The sequence below is a fragment of the Macrobrachium nipponense genome, chromosome 24 (assembly GCF_015104395.2).
Source record: "Macrobrachium nipponense isolate FS-2020 chromosome 24, ASM1510439v2, whole genome shotgun sequence".
In the NCBI taxonomy this organism is placed as follows: Eukaryota; Metazoa; Arthropoda; class Malacostraca; order Decapoda; family Palaemonidae; genus Macrobrachium; species Macrobrachium nipponense.
Window position 1 is genome coordinate 66,686,577 of NC_061091.1, and position 6,351 is coordinate 66,692,927.

Consider the following 6,351-nt stretch of genomic DNA (forward strand, 5'->3'; position numbering starts at 1 on the left):
AAAACAGTGAAAAGCGAGAATGGAACAGAATATAGAATTTAGAGTGAAGCCCAAGGTCAAGCCATGGGAACCTACGAGGTCATCCATTTAGATTTATTTATTATAAAAAAATAGTTTAACCAGACCACTGAGCTGACTTTCAGCTCTCATGGGGCTGGCCCGAAGGATTAGATAAAATGCCAGGTCTAGGCCAAAGGCCAGGAACCGGGACCAAATAGGTCATGAAGTATAATAAACAATAAATTAAAAAACTGCACAGGGGCACAGACTTTCATACTAGAACTCAAACAGGCAATAAATACATTTACTCAAGTTTCCATACATACTTATTGAAAAGGTGTATTAAAATTAATAACAGGTCAATAAAATCTTAAAAATTTTATCTAAAATTCATTCATTGCTCTGAGGTTTTGTAGTGTTATTATATTTTATGAATTAAATCAGAGTTCTTTAGAAACGTTAAAACCGGAACCACTGAAAATGTGAAAGATTCTGACAAATTTTTTTTTATTCTTTCATTTCTAAAAGTTGACAGCCTCTGCTGGTCATACCTTGGGCACTCACACAACACGTGTCCGACAGTTATGAACACCTTGCACTCTGGAGCAGGGTCACGTGGACTGCTCATCAAGTGCCCATGTGTCAGACGAGTGTGGCCTATACGTAGACGTGTCAGGATGACTTGTGTGTGTCTCTCTCTCTGATATATGGAGCTCCATTTCGTAACATCAGGTTTTATTTGTTTTAGTTTATTACTTTCTGATTCCTCGCTCCATATATTTTGCCATTTATTTACAATGATTGTTTTTAAATGAGCTATATAGTCACTAATAGGGAGGTTCATACTTGTTCTCATCATGTGGACTGTTTCCTTGGCTGCTTTATCAGCTTCTTCGTTTCCTTTTATCCCGACATGGGCAGGGATCCAACATATTTCAATATGGCTTCTATAGCGCTTCTAGAGTCGCTATAAATCACAAAACTATTAAAGGGATGTTCTTTGATTATTTCTATGGCCGATGTTATTGCACATAACTCTGCTGTAAATACAGAAACATCATTAGGAAAAGAGAACTGGTATGTTTTGTCCTGGGACACTGCAGCATATCCCACTCCGTATTCTGATTAGGATCCATCCGTATATACTGCGTAATGGGGAACTTTTCGGCTTATGTGCTCTATTGTATGTTGTCTATGGTGTTCTGGAGTATACGAGTAATTTTTTTATAAATATTTTAAGTTAGTGCAAATTTTTATCTTATTCATATTCCATGAAGGCGGTAATTTTACTATTGAAGGTAGTTGTGAATTTATATTAAGTGACTCAAACAGTCTTCTAGCTCTTATTGGGAAAGGTGGTATATGATTGTTAACAAATGTATCACGCAATTCAAATAGTATTTTTGTTGGGGAATCACTACACTGAATCTTTAGGGCACCCTTCATTGTCACTAACTTTCTATGGAGAGAGAGAGGTAGTTCACCACATTCAACCTGTAAAGAAGAGGTTGGTGATGATCTAAAGGCTCCTGAGCATATTCTAAGGCCTTCATTGTGAACCGAGTCTAATAATTTCAATGTTGTGTCTGAAGCCGAGCCGTATATTTCACTGCCATAATCAATGATACAGTTTGTCTATCTGCTCCCCATGTAGTACTTGATAATTTTCTAATTAGATTTAAAGCTTTTTTGCTTTTTGATTTCACGTATGCTATGTGGGCTTTCCAGTTTAAATGAGTATCAAGTACTAATCCTAAGAATTTTGCAGTTTGGCCAATTGGTATATTATGACTTCTGATTTTCAAATCCATTTCTTCATTTTTCATCCACCTTTTATCTTTGTAAAAAGCGATTGCTTGGGTCTTATGTATGGCTAATTTAAATCCTACAGCTGATGTCCATTCGTCTATTTTTATTATAGTTTTGTTAATAATGCGTTCTGCATGTTTAATGCGAGATGCTGAATAATAGATGGCAAAATCATCCATATAAAGGTTGCTTTTAATTCCAGTAGGTAAAGTTTTACTAATATCATTAATTGCTAGGGTAAATAGTGTGCACTAAGGATACTTCCCTGTGGAACACCATTTTCAAGTGGAAATGTTCTGGACAATGTATCACCAATTCTCACTTGAAAACTGCGCTTTGTCAGAAAGTTTTGGATGAACTTGGGTAAATGTCCACGGATGTTGTTGTTTTGTAAAGTTTTTAATATAGGATACCTCCATGTAGTATCATAAGCCTTTTCAATGTCAAAAAAGACAGCTACAGTTATCTGTTTTCGTTCAAATCCTCTGCATATATGGTCTTCTAGAAAAGAGAGAGAATTTAATGTAGACCTGTTACATTGCGACCCGAATTGAGTGGGAGTCAAAATTTTATTTTCTCGAATGTGCCATGTTAGTCGAGCATTCACCATCTTTTCAAGTAATTTACATAAGCAACTTGTTAGAGATATAGGTCTGTAATTATTAACATTGCTTGGATCCTTTCCAGGTTTGGGGATAGGAATTATTATAGCTTCACGCCATTCATCAGGAAATAAATTCCGAAGCCATAAATGATTATAAAATTGTAATAAGTATGACTTTGTCAAAGGTGCTAAGTGGCATATCATCTCAAAACAAATATTATCACCTCCAAGAGCAGATTTATTGCTGTTCGAGAGAGCATATTCCAATTCTTCCATATCGAATTTTCTATTATAATATATATCTTCCCTTGTTTCAAAATTTATTGTTATTAATTCTATACTATTTTTCTTTGTGCGAAAGTGTTCATCCAAATTCTTATCACTACTTACATTTGCTAAGTTTTCTCCTATTAAATTGCTTATTTCTTTTGGATTAAGTATTCTCTTCCCATCTTTTAATATCGCATGCCTAGGTGGTTTAACATGGGTACCATTTATTTTTCTGAATTTTTCCCATATTTTTTGTATGGGAGTATCATTTGAGAGATCTGATACGTATTTCCTCCATGAAATTATTCTTCCTTGAATTACTTCCTTTCTAAATTTTGCAGATATTTTGTTATATACAGGTTTTAAAGTACGTATCAATTTCTAGCAATAATATAGTCATTTTTTGCAAAGTTCCTTCTAATATTGGAAATTTTGTATTTATTTTAGTGAATTTTTTATTCAAATTATCTAATCGTCTCCCTATTGAGTGTTTTTGTATTTATTAATTCTGTTAGCCTATCAGACCACCATGGAACTTTGTGTTTTGTTGGATGGGGTTCGGTCTTTGGTATTGATTTATCTGCAGCGTTTTTAATGAAACCAACTACAAATTTATTAGTTTCATAGTGGTCTTTGAAATATTCAAATGGTGGGATATTTTTAGTATGCTTTTTATATTGTTCACAATCTGCTTTAAAAATGTTATAATGAGGAACATGTTTTACAGGACTATTATGCAATAAGGAAATTAATATTGGAAAATGATCACTGGTGTGCAAGTCATCAACTGTATTCCAATCCAATCTGTCAACTATGCTTGTTGAACATAGAGTTAAGTCCACCGAGGATAATGTCCCATGTGTTCTTGAAAAATATGTGGATATTTCATCATCATTTATACAGCAAATGTCGTTTGAATCAATTAAATCTTCTATTTCACTCCCTAGTTTGTGCAATTACAGTCCCATATTGGGCTATGAGCATTAAAATCACCTACTATTAATGTAGGCAGGCTCCTTTGTATTGTTTAATAAATCTTTAAGTTTATCAATGTCATAGTTTTTATTTGGTTGGTTGATTAATTATAAATCACATAATTATCATTTTTTATTTGTATTTTAATACTTGATATTTGCAAGTTAGTAAAGTTTATAAGTACTTTGTCATAACATACTTTGTCATGCGCATATATAGCAGTACCTAGATTTCCTTCTTCCTCTCTAGATGCAGATACTAAGGTATAATTATACTAAGGTATATTTACCTACAGTTGGTATAGTTTTATTGACATGCTGCAAACATAATACCATTGGTTCATATTCCTTAAGTAATCGTTGCAATTCTCCCAAATGTAATCTGGTCTGGAGACCATTTACGTTCCATTGTATAATGTAATTGTTGAAAATATTATGTTAGTGTGCTATTTTCTTTTTGTGGATCATCAATTTGCATTTTCTCTAAAATTTTATTTACGACATTTATTTGTTTTTCTTTATAAGATATTAGATGTCCAATGCACAGACAGCCCTTTCCGTGAGTGTCCAAACTAGTAGTCTCTCTACTTCTACATTTTATAAAATTTTTCATTGTGTTCGTTAAACTGTCTTTTGTTATATTTCTGTTTTTGTTGCATGATTCTATGAAACATTTATTGCATCCACATGTCTTTTTATGTTGTGTTCTTTTTCCATTTTCTTTTGCTGCTCCTATTATTGGTGATGGAGTAATCTCTTCTCCCATCACGTAATTATTTTTGTCTATGGTTTGTTCCTGAGCTGTTTCTTTGATGTTCTGGGATGTTGCTTCCATTGGTTTTTATTACTATTTTAGGAGACAATGGGATATTCTTATTTCTTGGTTTGTGCTCTTTCGTTGGGTAGTTCGTCTTTGCTTTAACACACAATTCTCTAATGATTGTTGGCTTTTTGGTTTTGGGCGGAGTCCTCTCCAGGGGCCTCTTCTTATCTTTAGCCTCTAGTTCATTATAACTTTCTTCTAACATTTCAGTGATACATGTATCATCTTGAGATTCTATTTCTTTTAATATCTCAAAAGAATTTGAACAAATATTTGTGCATGTTTCTTGGTTTTTTGCTATATTGTTCTTTTTATGCAAAGTAATTATTTTTCCTTCCCTTTTTTCTGTTAGGGTTTTAATATTCTTATCCATTTCCATTTTTGTCTCATTGTTTGAACTTATAGTAGAAAACGCTTGTTTCCTATCAGGATCATACATTCCTCTGACTTTTAATTCTAACTTGGCTTCCTTTATGGGCATTCCTGTTCTTTCTTGAAGTAATTTTAATTCTGTGTTGTATATATAATACCTACACTCTTTAGATCTTGCATGGTGATTTTGCCCGCAGTTCACACACTTTGGCCCACCGTACTTCCAGTGTGTGGAATGTTCGTCAGATCCACAGTATGCACACATGGCGATCGAATTCGGGACTTTCCTTTCGTGAGATAAACGTCCTAACCTCTGGATCACAATATATACTACCTATTAATATATATATATATATATATATATATATATATATATATATATATATATATATATATACATATATATAATATAATGTCTCATATAATGTAGAAGATTCAGTTTATAAGCTTATGCGTGTTGTCTTCAATCCTGTTAAGTTCATCATTGTTACGTTTTCATTTCATGTTTAGACCCATCAAAATTTTACACTACACACACGCACACACATATACATACAATACATACATACATACCATATATATAATATATATATATATATATATATATATATATATATATAATTACTATATAATATAGGATATAAAAGCGCCAAAGTGCAGAAAGTAAATATAAGGAGCCCATAAAAGGCGCCATTTTTGTGCAGAGAGGCTAAACTACTCACTATATTTCATCGACACAAACTCTCTCTCTCTCTCTCTCTCTCTCTCTTGCTGGAGGGAGAAAGGAGACTACTGTAAAAAACATGGTACTACATACTCTCTCCATCATATTGTGGCAGTTTTTTATGGGCTCCTTTTTCTCGCTCAATCATCAATTTTAATCAAGAATAATTATCTATCATCTCTAAATAACTTTATTGGGATTGACAGATTTGAATATATATAAGACATATACCTACTAATATACTATATATTAAATTTAGGCTATACATATTGATGGATAACAGTAAATTATAACTAATCCATTATTTTTTACTTTAGGATTGATCATTTATATTTAACAGATATTATACACATATCACTTTTTACACATACAGTATATATACTATATATATAACATATCAAACAGGATATTTTCCAACACCACGTAAAAAGCATTAAATATATAATAAATATATATAATATATATAATAATTAATAATTATTTATATAATAATATATATAAATCAATAGTAATCAATAATATAATGATATAATATAACATATATATATAATATAATATGTCTTTTATGTTTTACATAATAATAATAACATAATAATAATCGTTCCCATTCAGCTGAGATCTAATCCTGATTCCAAACTGGCATTATATTGTATATTATGGCACTCAATATCTCCACGAAATATTTACGGAAAGAAATTCGGGTTCTATTCTCTTGGGATAATAATTTGTATTATGATTTTTAAATGAAAGAATTTCCTGTGTATGATTACATAAG